At 43.2% G+C, this 20,833-nt stretch overlaps 1 long non-coding RNA gene across 4 annotated transcripts in view; it reads right to left on the bottom strand.

Moving 5' to 3' along the window:
- Positions 1-2,790: 2,790 nt before the first annotated feature.
- Positions 2,791-20,833, bottom strand: part of LOC111271940 (uncharacterized) — a 48,741-nt gene continuing 30,698 nt past the window's right edge. The window contains exons 1-4 of one of the 4 annotated variants that reach the window (XR_002687226.2): positions 19,517-19,593; positions 19,195-19,311; positions 9,810-10,053; positions 2,791-4,113 (exon numbers count right to left, since the gene is read on the bottom strand). This is a non-coding gene — a long non-coding RNA (uncharacterized LOC111271940). Of the gene's footprint in view, positions 4,114-5,565; positions 5,899-9,809; positions 10,054-16,766; positions 18,923-19,194; positions 19,312-19,516; positions 19,594-20,833 lie in introns of those variants that run through there. The other 3 variants (XR_002687225.2, XR_002687224.2, XR_015315536.1) reach the window with 3 other exon arrangements.

The following is a 20,833-nucleotide window of genomic DNA, read 5'->3' as shown; positions in this document are numbered from 1 at the left end:
ATATAAATGATCACATCGAATTTCACTTAAGCTAATCTTCTACGACCCCATCATTAAGCTGAAAAAGTGCTAACTGTGTGCTGCTAAATTCATATAATTCAAAAAGTAAGCTTATCCTATGTGTAATTGGCAGGTATTTTCTGCGCTATGCCTGCAAAAAATCGATCGTCCGCGGATGCTAGCAGTACTTTCAGACATTTCATTTCCCCTAGATTCCTAGAAAGCAGTCTTGGCCTAAAAAATCGACTAGTATTCAATAGGCTCCGGGTTGAAGAGCATTCGTTCATCGTCCATCTTGAGTACGCGTGGTAATGGGATGAAACGGTAACGTTTTGCTCGTGTCACTGTTCCGCTTAAACCTGTACGATAGCATCTATTAGTGCGACTAATTAGCTGGCAGCAGCCACAGAAATAACGACAATACTATTTGTACAGAAAGGAAGCCTTTACTCTTTGAGGCTTTCTGTGCTTATGTATGAATAGGAATTGCATATACAATGGTACTTCGAGGTGTTCCTCGTGAGTGAAAGATAAATGGCCTCATGCAAAATATATCTAGCCGTATGTGTGGCGCGTCTCAACACACAAAAAGGCGGGGCTTATGCATGTCCTGGCTAAGAAAGTGAGATGCTTCTCATGTCGCCCCTAACTCAATGACAGCTCGTGAAAGATAAACTCGTGAAATAACCTATGGCTGTTCCGTGGAAGTTCAATTGTTAGTAAACAAAGTGGCAAGATTAAATTTTGCTTACTATATTTATTATTCTTATAGTTAGGTGTGCAATGTACTAAAAGAAAAGGCAGCAGCATGTGCCTAGTGACTTTTTAAAATCGGTATGCAGAAGGGAATGGGCAGTCGGCACAAGTGTAGGCTGACTCCTTTGGCAGTTCTTGACCCAGTTGGTCGGAAAAATGGTTCATAGTAGAATTGGATGTATAATAAATAGGTCGTGTGGAACTACGCGAATAATAATTATTTCACGTTCATGTTGACAACGATGGCATGTCAATGCTCGAACGGGTTACCCTAGTTACTTACCAATCCTTAGCCTCGGTCCGCATCATTTAGGCACACATATTGCTATTCAGAGGAATTCAGATTGTTGGCTTACTTTCAACATCCACTTCAACTGCTAGGTAGACAAAAAAAAAACACACATTTAAATAAATGTTTGATGAAATGGAAATATGTGTGCAGACACACATGAAGCATGTCGGAAAATTCTCTGGTAGCAAACAGTCGTTCCTGTAAATATGTACATCTATTATTCATTATTTGCATATAAATATTACCTTGAATATTTCTACCTTTGCTTCAACTCTAAACAGATTTTTTTCTAGCATATAGGCTTCAGCTGAAATAATACATTTTTTTAAAAGCGCAAGTCCACACTTCCCCGTTCTTTTCCGATCTCTTTTTCAGACATAGCAGAAACCATTCTTCAAAAATACAGAGCACAGCGCTCACAGCCTTTGCTTTCTTGGGCATATTTCCAGGACTCTAGGTAGTTTCCTCTGAGTTTATCCTTCTTTGTATGCTTCAGCCAATACAGGAAGCGTAGAAGAAGTCCGATGTTTTGCACTAGTTTGAACCACAGTGTTCAGTGTGATAACTGTTTAGTAAATATCGTATGATCGGTTAACAAAGCTAAAGGTCTTCACAGCTGCTCTGTGTGATGTGTAACTTTACCCACTGAGTTAACTTTGCCAATATAAACAGCGGTTGCTTAATAACCTCTTGTTCGTAACAGCTCATTAACAAACTCCTTTTTGAGGAGGAGGTGCTTTTAGTTGGATCTGTTCAATCCTTAATGCTCTTCAGGCGTATGACCTACCTGTTACTAAACAAGCATATATAATTTCCGGTTATATACAAACAACAAGGTTTCGACGTTTAAATGAATTTGCGAACTCACTTCGTATCGATATATATATATACAACACGGATAATTTCAGCCGAGTCGATGATTAGTTCTAAGGTGTACCAAGAAAACAGAGATAAGCTATTATGTAAGGCTTGTGATTACGCTTTGCGGAACTGAATGTAACAGCAGGACTAGCTGTCCTTAAGGTACCAGTAATTTTCAAGTGGGTTTATCTGAATGAACTTCGCCGAGAAATCTACAATGAACAAGTAACGCTAACGACAAAGACCTACCGATTTCTTCAGAATAGTATAATCGTTCCGTTGAAGATATGCTTTTATTGACAATGTGAGAAGTAAATCTCCTCTGAGAAATTGAGGAAGTTTTGCTTATGCCATGTGTTATAGAGGATGCAACTGCTCGTACATGGCCAATTTGTACCAACTAATTAGGTTATAAGCTGATTACTGTATACAAATCTAGCATATGTGATGGAAGCAAGAGCTATTCTCGTGTACAGCCTTGCTTCAGATGACGAATTTCTTAGATCATGTGACATGGCTTTACCTATGGCATGGTTTTGGGATAGAGATAACGTGCGGTTATCAATGGTGACGCCATTGACTCTCAGTTTGCCATTAGTACGGAGATCAAAGGCATCCCTTTCGCCTTCTGTTAGTTTAGGATTTTGAGTGACGGCGAAGTCTGTCCATCCAGTTCAACAATGAAAACATATTCATAAAAAGTGGCTGCTTCAAGTGTTTCGATAGCTCAAACTGGAAAGAATATGCGGCCAAGCATTACGGCTTTCCGTACAGAAAGGAAAAATCCTGCTGGAAGAAATATATAAACGTGATATTAACTAAAACGTAGATCGACACCACCGCTCGAAACCACTTAAGGCACTCCCGGCAACACAGCCTTTTTATCCAGGTTCTGCGGCTGGATAAAGCAGAAATGGTCGAACAGGCTGTGTTTGGCAAATGCGGGAACCATTTTCGATGACAGTACTGTGAAAATAGAGGTAGAACCTTGGGGCCGTTTTCGAATAACGACACATATGATCCTGCTGAGCTTAGGTTGACGCCAGGTGACGGCCTCAACTGTTCCTCTACTCTATTATTGCTCAGTTACAATTCCCAAGATCCGAACATACAAAGGTTGGGTTGAAGACCAAATAATCTAGCTTTACTTCGGTTTTCTTGAGGAAGCAGCACTCTATGGAATGGCGTAGGTGTCAAAACTTGTCCATGCGGTTGTTGCCGTTCCTAGAGTACAAATATATCTATCCTACTTCGGTATCGCTGTGAGGCATTCGATCAGACCGCTAGCTCCCAGCACAAAATGAACCGTGTGGCTATGCCAGGATTCGAATTCTAAGTTTAGAGGGCGCATACGCTATACTGTAAGGTGTCACGACGACAACCCTATGCACCTGAGCGTAAGAAACAGGCATATTCGAAATTATTAAACAGTTAAATCCAAGACATAGATATGATTTTTGAAATGAAAATTTAAGCTTAAAAAAGCAAATCATGACCACGAAATCGGGAAGCATTTAGTGTAAAATACATTGCTAAAGAAGAATTGCAAAACAGACACTTGATATTCTGAAGTAGCCTCGCCTTAAAAAATCGCCGGTGATGCACCAATTATACACATTTATTTTGAAATATTTTTACCTCACAGGTGTACTCATTATATAACATATGAACAAAGTCATAATATATACATGGATTACCAAACAAATTTATAGCACTTCTACCATTCAATATTATAAGCTTTTCCGGTCGAGCAAGAATATGAAAAGAAAAGGCAGTTAGCTACTGGAATGAAAATTAGTACTCTTAGAACTTAATGGAAGAGACTTTTCTTTGTAAAGTTATAAAAATATGTCATACGTTTTACATAGGTATATCGTTCCGCGTACATATTAATAAGCCAGATTCAAGTAAACAATTCGTGCAGTGAATAAGCAGTGTACCGTGCCTAATAGCTGGAAACTATAGTTTCGTTAGTAGTTCAATAAAAACGTGGCCACAGATCATTTGTTTTTATTTATTACTACTCAATTGTTCTCAATTGCTTCAACGCCAATCTGCTCTATTATCTATTTTATTACGCTAGTCTTGACCTATACAGGCATCTTTTTATCCTTTCGGATCTTAGACCAATCATTGCTGATAAGTGTCCGTCAGACGGCTTGCTCCAGGACGAGATGGATTCCAACCTATACCGCAACGTGTTCCTAAGATTAGGAAGCAAGTATGTTAGCCACTACGCTATTACGAAACGTAAATACGTGCTTAAATATCCGACCTTTTCCCGAATGCTTGAGTATTTCATTTAACACAGTGGTTTTTTTTTTGCAGCATTGAAGTCATCGAACAGCTCTGTAGACGGCCAGAAAGGTCCGCTGTTACCAATGTAACAATCATGTTTGCATACACCTAGCAGGAAACTATCTTTTATTGTATTTAGCACACTTCATAGCTGCTCATAGGACGTGCGCCATGTGAAAACGTCGCAAGTGACCAAGATTATTGATCCTGTGATACGTTTGCTGCTTTTTAGGGATATTCAGTGGTTGTCCTGCAATCGACTTCACTAGCTTGTTCATTATCAGCCGTCAAGCAAACGTAACGGGACCCAAGTGTAAGGAGCGAGGCCTGGACACCAGCCATTGGCGCTTAGTAACAGCTGAGAACAGCAACAGGCACTATGATTAGGTCAATATAATAATCGCACAAAAATTGAAACGAAACGATTACTAAGAGGGTGAGTGGGGTAACGATTGTGATCACACATGCGTGCCTTGGCTACATTATCAGAAAGCACTACTGAGCGTCGTTACCATTCTATGACCGACTATATCTCGGTAATTATTCTAAAGTAAACGAAAATGAATGGCTGTAAGTTAGTATGTATCAACAATATTTATGAGAAATAATTATTCAATTCATACTACTATCCGCATCGATCCGGCAGTGAATGCCTTTTATCGTGGACGGATACTGAACGAAGTCGAAGTTATGCCGTTCACGAATCGCAAATTCGAAATTATTTGAAGCGTTGCGTGTTTCTATCCTATTTCAAGCAAGAACTTCGAAAAACAGTATTTACATAAATTATATCAATTATCAAATCGTTTTAGATATCTTTTTAGATAGGTAATAACAACATTTAGATATATAATAATATTATAAATGCTTCACATATAAGGTATCCTGTGTTTTTAAATAAGTGAAGGTACTTATTAACAATAAAGGACGACGGCGAATCGATCTCTTAACTTTGATCTGTAACTAATATGTACAGATAAAAAAAAAAAGATATATATATATATATGAGTGGGTACTCTAAAATCTGATAAACAATAGTCGGGCGTAACCGTTTCTCTTTTTGGGGCATTCTTCGAGTCATCATAACGTTATCGACTATAAGGGACAACAGAAAAAACAAGAACATTATCTCCCAAGCGTATTGGCTTGGTGCAAGATACCGTCCACGTTCAAAGTAAAAACTACAGACTGAAACGACTTATCCATTCAAATGCTATTTCCAACTATGCTCCAACAAAGCAGAAATTAATACGGTCTATTATTTTTCGTATCGCTTACACTGGACTGCAATGGCGTGATTGTATGGTAGGCTAGATCGCCATATACACGTAGACTATTACTATATATAAAACACTTACCCAATGGCTTCTTCATCATGACGATCTGTTGCCTAACTGAATTCCGTCTATTTACATACTCGTACATAAGAGGTCGTACGCTTTTGTTAACGTCTTTGCTTGGCTGGTTACGCGACCATTGGCTGCCATCGTCGATGTAACTCTTTGAACCGAGATAACCTCAGATTGTTGCTTTTTCTGCTCGTATCGCCGCATCGAGGGTTTCCTGTCAAGCCGCAACTTCCAATCTATTGTTTATGGCAAATAGCCCAGCTCCTAGTTGTTGCACGCCTCCAGGGGACGTGCGTGGCTGGGAGTACACCGATTTCAGGCGTTAAGCTCCCGCTGCTCGTCCTCGACGATGCCAAGCGGAAATGGGACAATAGAGAACTCGATGAGCTGAACTGGCCAGTGGTCACAAATGTGAATATCTAGAGGTATATTTGTCGGCTTGTATATTAAGACTATGTACTAACTAAAGTGACTGGAGTTGGGCCTGAGGTCTATCTTACGCTGCCCTCTAGAAGACCCTAAACGTCCTACATAGGACATTGCGATCAGTATGCTTGAGCAGAATGTCACGTAGAGATTCCACAGATGATTCGAAGTAGCCGGGGTAGTCATGATAGAAATAATTGCATGGCTTCTTCAACACATCTATCGCCTTAAGGGCCGAATTAGTTCGTCTCTATTCGCTTCCTAAAAGCAAATTACTCGAAACTGAATTACTAGTAGCGTGTTCCTTCAACCTATGTAACACCAGCATCCCTTGACATCAGGCCCGATTTTCTGAGGAGCAGAATTCTTAACAAAATCTAACGCTAAGTGAAATATTAAGAGGATAGCATACAATTGTGAGTTCTATTAACTTCTATACGAAAAAAAAACATGATAGTTGTTATTTTTTGAGAGGTAAACAACAGGGTCTGTCAAGTGTAACTAGCTTATTCTGATTATCCTTATGGCTATACGGAACGTTCCGTTGGTAGAAAATAGGGAGAGATAAAAGAGAAACCGTTATCCAGTAAAATTTACTGCACTTGTGAAAGAACGCTGTTTGTACGAATAAACTCGGCAATACTATATAACGTAATTATGCTTTCGATATGCATTAATAATATACGATTCTGTAAAAGTGTAATTGTAAACTTTTGTTAGATTAAATGTTATCAGAATTCCACTTAGTTTTGAAAAGTACCGTTCTAACTGGTAATTGAAACTTCATATAAATAAACCTTTTTTTTCATATTATTCCGGGATGATTTTTTTCATTTGACACACATTTAATAACGCGTTATTAATTCTTCGTCGTCCATTTCTAATTCATTCACCGTTCACCGAGATCTTTCTGGGAAACGTTTTCCCGACTAGCAAGTTCACTCAGAACAAGCTGTCCCGTTTTTGACTTCCGTAATAATAAGCCGTCTAATCTTGTACAACAAAAAGCATACGAGGTTTTTGAGCTACAGAGACGATTTTTGCTTAAAAAAAAGTTTCTATTTACCATACACTCAGAAATCTAGGAAGAAGCAGTGAAAATCTGTCATAGATGATATGATACAATACGGTAACACTTGATTGTTCCACACCGTACTACTTACTTCGTCTTAAGATTTCACACGTGCAATTAACTCTGGTGCTTTCTCAAAATAGAGCACTCGCCAAAAAAAAGACAAGATTTTGGACTCTTGTGTACGAACTTCGGATTTGTCGGTAGAATGACTTGACACAAGACGATGCCGTAATACGAAGATCGTTTAGATAGTCGATGACGTCACTCTGTGATGGTGGAACCCTCAAAAGCTATTCAACTAATAGTGAACTCGCTTTATTTCAAAGATAGCGGTGAAGTTCGTTACCTAAACCCTTGAGTAAGTTGGTCAGTCTGAATATGGCTCAAGTTATTCGTTCAGCGTTCAAGCACCGAAGTTATTAACTCATTTTGACTGTTCGACCATCTAGCGATGCGCTAGGTAACCCGACGACTTAGCTAGACTGATTGTTGTTGAAAAAATGATACACAGCCCAGATATTCCAGTACACCTTACTATGATTTCTCTTGCTCGTTCTCGTGAATAATCATGTGACTGATTTCTGTGAATCGACTCATGAAACCTTCGATTCCTTTCATTGGCGATTCTTCCATTTTCGTTGATTCTGGCCGTTTGTTGCGTTTCTTCATTCTATTTCTTTCCTTTGGTAGCACTAGCCAGCTTTCACATCGACACGATAGAAGCTAGGATTGTTCGGTTCTCCAACATGTGTGTTTGCTTATAGGTGACGCCAATTGTCGTGGGGGAGTGTTTCGTAGCTGCGCGGAGACGGCCGAGCGAGTGGAGTTAGTTGACACCGGCACAATTTTGGCTTTCTTTCTAACAAAAATGTGCTAGTGCCAAAGAACGCACCGCCTATTTAAGGAATCGCAGTTGTTTCTGCAATATTAGCTGCAGGAAAATAACAACAGCTGTTGCTATGTTTTCGGTGATGGTTGACGACGCACCAGCGGTCGCGAATTGTGCACAGTGGACCGTGCGCCTCTCCCCCCGTCCCATCCCGTGCCCCACAGTGCACTTGTCTGCCTGCAGTTATAGCTCCGTAAAGCTTCGTTTCGTTGGGAAATAGCAGGCGGTTTGTAATCATCCTGTCAAGTGTGATGATACCTTGTCATGCAATGGCTGGCTGAATGGCTGGCTGTTTCATAGCATGCTTTCATTACAGCCAGATAAACAAAGTACCCATTCATCAAAGCTATATGCAGCCAGCGAACAAGCCGTTGACAAGACAAAGCAAAACAGAGCGAGGAACAGCGATGGCAAAGCCAGACTTTCATATTATAATTAAATGTTACAAAGCCGATTTAATTAATTTTCCAGTGGATAGGTGAGCGGTAGCTCAATAAAATCCTGTTTGATATTTGGAAGTAACTTACCCTAGTAGTACATGCCATTCAAAGATTCATTTTACTGAAGCGCTGATACGGTCTGTTTTTTTCACTCTCGTTGAGGGTCTGCAAAAGCTTTGATATATTTCACGCATCTAGAGCTACTGTTCAAGTTAGACGCAAATAAATTAAATATTAAGCACTGTTAGGTAATCTCTTGTGTAGCCACAGTGGTAAACGTAATTTCTCTAAAGCCTTATGGAGATGAAAGAGACTTTCGAGCACCCTAATTGCGGGCCATAGTCACACAACGAGAAGGGGCATTCTCACGAGCAATCGGCGCAGTGTCTTACTCTCGAACATTCACGCTTAAGTGATGCACTTGCACTCCTCTAATCCTCCTCGGCTCCATGCGCTAAGGTTTCTATCGCTTTTTACGCATTTAAGTGAACGCGCAGAAGAACAGAAATGCCCACACACATATATATAGATAAATGCATATGTGTGTCAAACTAATCTTATAGCTGTAACAGTTGTCGAACGTGCACTTAGCAATTAGCGGTAACGGTTAGTTCCACGTAAAAATTAACGGTCGTGCCCATTGCATCTTTGGCCCATCACCATCACCAGGTTATATGCTATCTATGACAGCAGCAGTCGACAGCAGCTCCATCAACGATGGAACCGAGACGTGCAAAAAGGGCTACGAACTTACCTGTTTATTTGTTTCTTCATGAAATAGAAAATAATACTTGCTGGGTGTTTATGGAACAGCAGCCTCTTTGGACGAATAGTGCAGCTGGTGACTGATTTAGGCAGGACAAAATTTACAGCAGGTTAGCAGCGACTCTAGCCGTAAATGACAGTCATCCATTCAGTATCCCAAAAGCGAACAAAGTATACGTAAACAGAGGAGAACGTATTCATGCCTCAGAGGGCACTGCAGAACGCACAGAAAATATATCCACATCACCGTGAATTCTTGCAGTGCCATTTAAGGCAGAAACTTAAACTCAATCGAACGGAACGCAAACGATTTCGCAGACTCTGTCACTTTTTCATCCCCTACCTCTCAGTCTCTCACTAGCGAATCGTCTATGCGCTGCAGGTGCAGCGAGCGCTTTTTGAGAACAATACTGTGTTACATAAGCTGTACGAGTTAACGTGCCTTACGCCTGCAGGCTTGCGTGCTCAGACGACAGAGTCTTGACGCGAAACGAAAAAGGACCAAACGAAAGGCAAATCAAAGAAGACACAGAACTCTAATCGTCTAATAGTAAGAACTATTTAGGTTAGACATGAGCTAAGAATGAAAGCAAACTTAGTAACGGAAACTGATAATTTTTTAGGGATGGGTAATTTTCTATTGTCGGGCGTTACTTACAACATCTCTCTTAGCAGAGATCGTAGAGCTGGAGGCGATCAACCAGTTAACGATAACGCCCAATAGTGTGCAGTCGGCATAGTTGCCTAGGAGACCTATACACATGATCGGATCTGTACAAGAGATATGAGCGAAGCTTGTAATCGATGAAGTCACAAAGATGACGCGAAGCTCTGCAGAAATGACCTGCACATCCGTTAGGAAATCGAGCAAGCTTTTGGCGTCACCAAAGGAAGAGCAGTACCTGCAAGTCAAGCCATCGGCAATAATCATAGAAATGAGACATTTTCTATAGCAGTTGTACGAGGCTCAATCGTATCAGTTACGGGGCGAGCTCTAATCACGCATACTCCAACTAGCCGTGTTAGGATACAATGAATCATGTCATCTTGAATTGACGCAAGATTAGTTGTTAGTATGCTTATGTACAATGTATACGACGACAAATTCCTAGGTGTTTCGCTTACTTCTTTTTCGCTTAATTATTGTTGCCGGAATATCAATCGAATCTACCGGAATAGTACGAAAAAGGTCGGTTAGGTCGAGCCGCCCATCTCCGTCGTAGCTCGCCGTCCCAGCCCTGTCTGCATAGTCTATTGTAGCTTTCATCTCCAACCTCAGTAGCAGGGAAGCATTTAGTAGTTACGGAGACGCAGCCGAGAGAAAATGCATCGGATGGGAGTGTATGAAAATGTCTGGTAATTAGACCTAGTCGGACATGGGCAAATAGCACAGTAAAGGACTGTACTTACCGACACAATTCCTATACAGGTTCGCTTGGGGCACTTTGACAAGCGAGTTTCTGCATCGCGTGCGACGAAACTGGCCGCCTAGTGCTTTCCTTTGTGGACGCCATTGCTGCATACCATTGCCAATGAGCATGGTCTCAATACCAACAAGGTCTCAACTTACAGCTGAACTAACTTAGCGATGGCAAACAACGTTAGCAGAGAAGTCGGTATTTAGAATCCACCAAAATAACGGTGACAGCAAAGCGTCATCAAACGTATCGCGTGGAGTAACCAATTCTATATGTGCTCAGTTTCACACATGGATTAAGAACTATTCGGTGGCATTTGCTCATTAGTTACAACATAAACTTTAACTAAGTAAACAAGCACCTCAATATAAAGTGCGTCTGTGCTGATCAAGTTTAATAGGAATCTCTATGGTAGTAGACGTTTTACAATTGAGTTTCAAGGCTGCTGGTGAATTCCGAAAATTAGACACCAGTATAGCCCAGGAATACTCATCTACGATAACGATATAGTATTTCTCTATTGAAAAGTACTGCCATCTGCAGAACGGTCGTTCAACAAGCTAGTCAGCTGAGCAATGCATGCGTGTGACCTAAATAAACCAGGTTCATTCTTAGTTCCTCTAATATACTGACCATTTTTAATGTTTATTATCGGTATTTCTATCATCAGACCTTGTTTGATCCTACCGCTGCCACCGGCGTTACCCCCTAATGTTGCTATTGTGTAATAGCAGTGATAGTGAGTGCATGGAATTCTTTTCCGTCTATTTGTCCGTACTGCTGAAGGAGGATCTGAAGTAACACAGCACCAGACTATATTGTGTTCGGTTCAGTCTAGTGTTTTGTAGTGGTAATTTAGGAAAGCCTGCGAGGGCGCGGCCTGGACGGGTAAATTCGGTCACAGGCCGAACCGCTTCATGCTATCTTCTGTAGTAGCGTCCATGTCTGCCTATCCCACAATCTCTTACAGTTTCCCTATATTTCTTTCTCTATCTCCGCCCTTTCGAGCGAGCTCTGGGGGCAGAATTCGCCTAGTGTGTTTGCTTGCCTGCCCCCATCCACGCCATCAGCTTCACCGGCTGAGCACTCAGAAGACCAACCAACCGACGATCGTCAATCTGTTTTTGATCCGGTTGAATGTCGATTACTTGCGCCAAAACGTATGAAACGTTGACATTCGGCCTTTCTATTTTTTTCTTTTCTTTTGCTATGGCAGAATGGTAACAGCTGACGGATCGTTCTGCGTGCGTCCAACATGGCCAAAGTCTATGACAAGTCAAAAAGTCAGTACTGAACTATATTATATAAATGCCACTATAATAAATATCCGAAGAGTCAGAAGTGATCTGCGATAGCCATCACTGGCTGTCTTATGGTAATGTAAATGTTTTCCTATTTACCTATTCTCATCAAGTGGGAACAAGAGAAAAAAAAGTATCTGGTGGCGGCGGCGGAGGCAAATGCGCCAGTTATTAGCAACTCGACCCCTATGGGGGTGAGAATGTTCTGAAGCTCGGTACCACGAGTAGGCCCAGCTAGAGTCGGTCTTCAAGGGCTAATCGATCTGCGGATCGGTAAACCAGCAAACGAACCAATGCCAGCTAACAGCAAACCAATGGTCGACTCTCATCGTTACTGTTACCGCTGCTAAATATCTTTCGTCGTAATGCACACTGTATCGTACTGGCGCCTCCGCAGAATTGCTTCCTTCTTCAATGACTATTATGACTAAAACGACGGCAGCCATTACTATTTCCGAATAATAGTTCTCTCCACGTACTGCTGGTGTTGTTGTTTCTGTTACGGTTAATGCCCCGCGGAGGCAGGCAATGCACTATAGTTGAGCGAGAATGCTGCCATGCAGAATGCTTGAAGTGTCAAGCACAATAATACTGTCTGCGGTTGTGGTAGCAGGGGCCCCTTGAAATCATTCTTCCTCTTCAGTACAATCATTGCCTATCAGCCCGCTCGTTTCGTCAGTGCGTCCATTTTAGAACCCAAATAATTTTTAATGCAACAGCAACATCAATAACAACAGGTGTGGTGGTGTTATAAAATCGGCGGTATCCTCTGGTGAGAAACGAAGAGAACTAGAAAAAAAAAAAGAAGGAAGGTCTAGGGGAGAATCGATGCAAAAATGTATATTAGCAACAACGGTTACGGAAGAAATAATGGCCAATAATAAGAAAAGTGCTATTGCACGACTGTAACATCAGTGATGACTTGAGCTGCCCTGCTACAAAGCAGACCAAATGATATGGTGGAGACAAGGTGTCATATGCGAGGTGGTCTATAGAGGACATTGGCACATACGCCACGCATCTTGACAACTACAGTCTCAACTAATATTAAACACGGGCCAGTAATAATCGCTTGATTTCAAGTGAAAAGCAGGCAACATTCTCCTGTCTTCAAGGACGCTTTTGCTCGTGAAGTAACAGAAAGCCGACACCTCGTTGCCTAAGTGATGATGTCAGTACTCAAGATACCATTAGTAACGCTAAAGCTAATTGGCATTTTTCATGGATTTATTATCAGAGATTTGATCAATAGCGCTTCGAACGACCTCGTAAATCCGAGAAAGGTCGAGCTTGCGCTGTAATCACACAACGGCTGCAGCAGATCGCACACCAGCGACATCAGTAACAGCTGCGAAAGCAGGCTTTACCGTAATAAAGAAAATCAGAAACCCTTCTCCTAAACCATTTACGAACGCAGCAAAATGCATTGCGGTTGAGAGACTGGATGCGTTTCTGTTGATTTAAAGAGTGCTACGAAAGAAAACGCTCTTTATTTCTTCAGAGCTACGCATGCCTAGAACCTACTCCTTAGGTCTCCTCTATTTACTGTTCGTTTTTCTCTACCAACGCAACGGTCAACTTGTATTCGTGCATTGCATCACCAGGACATACGATGATCGCCATATCGGACCAGCGGATACGTGTGGTGCCATCCTGAACGCTGCGGTCGTCACAGTCAAAGCCGATGCTTGAAGTTGTCATCACGGGTTATTATCTTTATTTCATTTTGCTTCTCCACTCAGCTCTCAACTGGGCTCGCTAGTTCTCGATGATCCATACAATGTAACAAGCAAGAAAACGGCGCATGGCTTCATTGGCAACAGTAGAAGCCAGCAGAAGCAATGGAGCAGCCACTGGCGTAAACTGGCTAAGATGTGATATGCACCGCTGGGCCTCTAGCGTAGTCCATGTCGATGATGGTTGTTGCTGATGACTTAGGTAGAACCAACGAACGTGAAAGAGTGGATAGTGTGTCGAGGTAGTCAGGCACTCAGTCGGACAGGCGGTCGGACGCTACTCCGAACGTTTGTTACCAATTCGGTCGTCTCGGTGCTTCAAAGCTCGGTAAATCGGTGCGAGATTCAGCTCGCTTAAATTTCCCTCAACCCGCGGACGCCTCGTATCCATGGGCGTCCTACAACCGCCCCAACTTCCGAAGCAGCAGCAGCAGCAGCACAAGTCAGTTTAAGTTTAGTTCACTGAAGAATCAAAAAGAGAAAAAGGTCATAAAAGCATACGCTCGTGATGCGTCCATTTGGTGCATGGTGCTTAATGCTTGGCGCACCAATGCTGACTGCATCAATAAGCGCTTAGGGAGCTGCGTTCAATTTTTCGCCGCGACGGTAAGAACGGAAACGAGCAATGTCGTCGTCGTCGTCGTCGTCGTCATCATCATTGACTGCGGCAGCGGTAGCAGCAGCAGCAATGCGAGTGATGGTGACGATGTCGGTGAATAATAGCTACCACCTGCCTGCTCGCTAATGCTGCTACACCCCATCGTGGACAAGTAGCAATGGGTTCTCTCTACAGCACAGCGATGGCCGCAGTTATATCGGGGGCAGTGAGCTTGAACGCCCGCAAATACTTTGCGATTGACATTTACGGCAATATCATCAATCGGCCGATTGATCTTGTGCTCGCGATAGAGCTAAGGAGAGAAAAAAGACAGGGGGTGGAATTTTTTTGTTCGGAGAGGATAAGCGAATCATCGGGGTATAATACTGTGCGAAAGTAGAATGTTATCTATTCTTTTTATTTTTTTCAGCTTTCTTGATGTTCGGGGTAGCTCCCTTCTCTTCTCTGTCCTAATCCGTCAATCTCCCGGCATCACCATTCGATGCTAAAAGATTGATTGATTGATCCCGAGTCATCATTCGATTACCGTTCCCATACCCTCGGCCCGATCTCTTTAAACCCTTGTAGAAATCCAGGAATTCACTGCTAAACTTAGTAGTCGTTAACGCTGACGAATATTGCTGGTCCTTGTAGCTAGCGCTTGAACGGGCATGAGTCAAACGGACGTCAGTCGATGCTCAAAATGCCGTCGACAATATTTTTGTCAACGTCGCTCGGGGAGTGTTCTATCAACGACAAAATCTTCCGACCGCTCTTTATATGCTCCGTGATTGCCATCCTCATCACTGGTTAAGGTTTTGCTTAGTTGACATCGTTCGTTTCGTTAGTTTTTCTATAACATCTTTCCTTTCCTCCGCGCATTTTCCGCGTTAAAACTCGTTAATCCTTTGGTCTCGTTCTCCTCGACGATAGATATCACTACGAAGATGAAAGAACCAGACGTAGACGGTATCAACACCGTCATTGCGAGTCGCTACTCATTCGATTCGTCAGCCACCTCCAATAGGACCAGCAGTACGTCGAGTGGAACCATGCGAAATGTCAGCAGTAACGGTCGAGTGAAACGGAACGTCTCCGTAATACAATGGACAGTCATAATGTGGTACGTTTAAGTACCTGTTTATAAAGTGGCCTCCATAGAGGTCCATCTGGATGCATGCCGGTCCGTGTGTCTGCATCCGAATGGCCACATTAAATCCAAATACGCAACAGCGATCGCGAACGGAGCACGTCTAGGGCAGAACAACAGAGGAGTGAGCAACCGTTTGCGCCTACGTCGCTCTTTGTCGAAAATCGCGTACGCAGACGGGCAGAACAAGAGGTCTCTCAATTTTGCGCTGCTGATGGCAGTAACAGCTCGTGCTGACCGACAGCACAACACCTGCTGCAGCTACTGTGGCGTCCTTTTCCATGTCACGCTTAAAGAACACCGTCAAACAGACACAAGTTCGTCTCAGACATATCATGAATAACATATGCAGCCAATCGGATGTTGCGAGAGTAGGTAAAAGAGGTGGGAGGGAAAAAAATTCGAGGCCGAAGCAGTCGCGAGTTGAAAAAGTCATCAAGGTTCGTCGTCTTTAAGGTTGGTTTCGGTTCGATTAAACAGACAGACGTTAGCATCTGTATTAGATGTGGCAACAGCGGCATCAACTAGGAACTGAAATTCGATTGGCTATAAAAGGAGTAGGCCCGTTCATGTTGCCCCTTCTCCCTAAACCAGTTTGCTTTAGGTGGTCAAATTGTCTGGTCGCCGTTGGTGCAAAAGGCAGAGTCCCGTCTGCTCTCTATTTCATTTCGCTACAGGCGTTCATGTATCATTGGATGCTGTAGTCGATTCGCTGACTGATGGTTTTCAGTAAGGTGGCGGCCAGTATTTTCGTTCTCACAATAATGATAATTTTTTCGTCCTCATTTACCTTTAAAGTCCTATTTCAATGTATCGTACGTCTACCTCGAGGCAGGGACTATTACTTCCCGTTCGTATTTTGTCAATGAAACTATCTTAAGGTTAGATCCGAAGACAACGAAGGAATAAGGTAAGGCGTTCATTCGAGCCATAAACACCGTACATGCTCAAGGTGTGCGCACGATGGTACGCAGACCTATCGATGTCCCATATATTCGAAAGGCAACGAATCAAAAGCAAAAAAAAAAAGAGAGAAAATCAATGACGATCCTTCGGCGAACGATCCCCGATTAATGTTATGTTTCACTGCTGATGGTCACAACGGTGACGACGGCGGCGACTGCAACGATATCAACTTGTTCCTCCCTCATTTCTTTCTTCGTTCGTTTTTTTGTTTGCCACTCTATGATTTTTATTCTCCATTCAGTTACCTTCAACCAGTTAGCAGGAAATACATTCAGACACATAGAGGTATTTGACAAACACGCGCAGTCGCCGTCATCTACGCTACACTTTGACCGAGGATTTTTTCTTCGAAGTCGTGGACAAGTGGCCGCTGGTGCTCGACGGCTGCCATTGTTCCGATAGCAACTACTATGCAACGCGACTTACTTGTCGCACTGCATCATCGCGGTTGTATCACCTGTACGCGAACGTGGACGACAGAGATTACTTGCGGGTCCCTAAAAACCACCTTGCCATTTACGTTTTTATAGCTAGTGGCCGCTACAGCCGTTCGTGTCCTGTTCATGCCCCGCTTCATTTAGGTTAGGTCATCGGAGAGCTATCCGGACGCGACTAAACCGATCAAAAGGAAGATCGGCTGACGACTCGATGATTGACTGACTGACTAACTCGCTGTTCCCTCTGCTGCTGTTACCATCGCCGTTATCATCATTCTTGATACATTTCTTATTTCGTCTTTGCGTTTTCGTCGTATTTTCTTTCATTTTTTTTTCTGCTGCTCCTTCTCTTTCTTCGTTTGTTTGTTGCAGCAGCTGTTACCGTTCCACCATCCTGGCTCCATAATCCGCGACCAACGACTTCACCGAAGTCGTCACCGGCTTCCCCAGTGAAATCTGAAGTCGTTTTCTTGTCCCCTTGTGTGTTTTTCCCTCTTTCGCTTGCCTACCACTCCACTGCTGGTAATGGTCGACCACTACTCCTGTTATCATTCTTTTCCGCCGTCGGCCCACTGCAACTATCGTCTTCTACTAGAACGTAGCTATTCGCGTAGTGCATTGTGGCGTTTGACAGCGTCGTGAAGTGTTGGCGGACCGTCGGTCATAGCCGAAGCGGTACGCTCTGTGCGATTTTATGTTGTCTCATTGAGCGACACTGTTGGTAAGGTTTGCGAGCCATCCCGGAACAGCCGCTGTATCCGCTGCTGCTGCTGTTGCCACTACTTCACCGTCTGCCGCTTAGTTGACCAACTGGCAGGTCTTGTCGTTGGTCGGCATCTGTTCGGTGTCATTTTCCGTTCTCTCTATCGTATTATATGAAAATGATGTATAAATGCATTGCCCACTGCTCGTCTCTTGGGATCGCCAGTGCAGCTGGCCGCTTATCACGCTGCTACGTGTTGTGGGTTCCCAGTCGCGCTACGCTTTCCTCGTGTGTCGAGTCGATGGGCTCGACAATGACACCAGCGACTGAAACGTGAGAAAGAAATCAAGGGGCGAACCAGACTGGGCAAGCAATAACGGCTGTCAAGATTTCTCGTAGAAGACGCCGCGTCGCACGAATAGCAAGTATAACAATGTATGAATGGATGTGTATCTTGTAATTTCCCAACGTCTTGGGTCGCGCGGAACGTCAATACATGGACGTTTACTAGATTAGCCTCGTTTCTCGGGTTCGAGTTGGCCGGCCGATTTATTCTATGACTCGTCATTGAAACAAAGTCGACAGACTGACATGTAGACTTGTAATAAATATATTAACGTTTCATAAATTTGTACGCTGACGACACTAAGGATCGTTGCTGCACCGTACCTATATTCCCTCTTTCGTTTTGTAGTCGGCTGTAACACGTTAGATTATACTGTTTCTGTATATATTTTAGTTTTTATTTTTCACTTGATACGTTACATCATTTAACGGACTATAAACCCGACCATTTAAGGCCATAACCTATTAACTTTAGGCTGTGTGTAACGCTTTCTTGGCCGAAAAGTGGTCATTGTATCATTACAACGAGCGAGCTCGACCTCGTTGAACAATAATGTATATATATATATGTACATAATAGGTATTGTCATGTAATAGTAATTTGGTAGCCAGCACGGCGATGCCTACAATATGGAAACGCCCACAACCCATAGCCGATCAAGTTCTTATAACGCTGTAACACAAACTTTATTGTATGGGAAAATTGTTACAAATGCCTTGTGACGGATGACGTCGGATGAGACGACGCTCTCTTTCTATGTGAAGTCGTCTCTGAAAACTGAGAAACGATTTTACTTTATGCACTCCTGATTCGACCTCTCCTAACCGCTGGACACCCAGATCCGCTGCGCGCTGCCCAGCGGGACGTTTCTGGCATAGAGTAGCAAATACCATCGTGTCACAGATTACTCGAATTACGTCCGCAAATACTCGTCCATTTTCTAACCAGCAACGAGCGCAAGACCATCCAGCGAACGCATGCCGGTAACATTGCCATATTAGTCACAATTTTGACGCTGACAATCGTTGAAACCGACAAATAGGTTTCGGCCGTCGCCCCACGCCGCATCGTGTCTTCAAGGGGGACACACGGAGTCGAAGTTTGCAGACGTCAGCGCTAACGAAAACAGCACCAGAAGATATAACAGTAGCACAAAACACAACAACAATAGTAACCATAGCAACGACGACAACAACAGCAGCAGCAGCAGCAGCAACGACAACAACAACAACAAAACATTATACGAAGAGTAGCTCTAAGAAAGAGCGCGTAGTGCTACTATATTTATGGTACAGCTCCACCGCTATTTCAAATCCCTCCAGGAACACATAAATACCCCACAGTTTGTCTAAATAATAAGGAATGGTATTTGTTTACGGTATACTTACTACGTCATGTGCTAATATTGTTGACTGATATCGCATCGCAATCGTTGACATTGCAGATACGCCGGATGGCTGACTTCAATGCCGGTGATGACCATGGTGATGGCAATCAATGCTAAGCTGAAAAAAGAAGCAATAATGTATTTTCACATGTTGTAGGGTGTAAACCACAAACGTTCACATATATTTATGTATAAAGGAACCTGGAAGATCTAGCCTTCGGTATCGGAGTAACTTCATTGAGATGGTATCGAGTTGGCGAAGCAGTCAAATCGAAGAATCTACTGAAGGTGCACCCATTGATCTACATTTGGCATATCCATACGTGTTAAAGATCACTGTGCCGCCTCCGTCTGTGGTCGCTGTAGTAGCCTCTGCGCTTAATTAACTAGTGCATTATTACTATTTGTCCGGCGATCAGCAGAAAGCGTCACTTCCTGAAGCTTCTGGTTCCTGCCTTCACCATCGTTTCTACCACTTGAGAGAATGATAAATGAGTGTGACGTCACAAGTACACATGCACGAACAGACACACGGAGACAGAACGACAGAGACGCATACATCGGTCATCCATCTATTTGTGGCTGTCTGCAAGTATCCTGTGACGTCAGTGGGGGCTCTCTGCCACTCCCTCAATTGGTTGAGCCGTCTCATATTCTACAACAGAAATTTGTGTAGCGATGACCGTCTCGGCAGACGCGATTGCCATGGTCGCCACCAGCAATTGCCATTGTACTCGCTCGGACGGCGACTTCTGCAGAGCGATAACGCGACGCTGCTAGCAGACGCGCCAGGAGGCGGCGGCGTTACAAGCTAGCCAAATTGACAAGGATAGAATCCCTATAGACGTTTGGTTAATATAATCCTGCCAACTTGTTGGTCTTTTTTCACAATTGTAGTAGCTCTGCGTTTCTACTTCAGAAACATGTGTATATTCACCGTTAGATGTCGATCCGAATGGCGACGTATTGACTCATTGGCGGACGCAGACGCCACGGGTTGCATCGGCGGCAACCCGAACGGCGCGCAACCGATAAGCCGATCAACTGGGTTCGAAGGTGCTGATCCTACAAACCGACTAACGACAGAATGGAAGACGTAACACCGTATATCCCCTGCCGTCACCGGAGCGTCGCAGTTGACGACAAATCGTCGCATTTGATAGAAATGACAATGGCAACAAAGATGATGACAAGAGATCGATGCGTTAATCAACGATCTTTTAATAGGCGGTGTGATGGAGAGAGAAAAGGAAACTTGCTCAGGGGAAGAGGAGGTGCTTGATATGGGAAGAAACCAGTATCTGTACATTTTTGTCACTGTTTAGAGGTTCGCGCTTTGTAGTGTTGTCTTTCACATGATGAGGCATCATGAGAAATCGTGACGCTCGAATGCATGATTGGATCTATTCTCCTATATTAGCAGTTTCATTTATATTTTTTCGGTAGCGCGTATTCGTCTTCAAGACGTATGTCTCCGATGGTACTCAACGGCTATATGCTGCTTTTTCAGAAAGATCAAAAAAGCATCGTTATCTGTTGCAGCGTTAACGATTTGCCGCGCCCGCTATTTTTTAGTTAGCACTTCACTCGTCCGCTGTATCGGCATCGAATCATCAACCGTTTGATCAAACGAATAGCGC

This window comes from Varroa jacobsoni, unplaced genomic scaffold (assembly GCF_002532875.2).
Source record: "Varroa jacobsoni isolate VJ856 unplaced genomic scaffold, vjacob_1.0 contig01280, whole genome shotgun sequence".
NCBI classification, from domain to species: domain Eukaryota; kingdom Metazoa; phylum Arthropoda; class Arachnida; order Mesostigmata; family Varroidae; genus Varroa; species Varroa jacobsoni.
The sequence above is the reverse complement of the archived record's forward strand: the minus strand, read 5'-3'. Positions and strand labels throughout refer to the sequence as shown.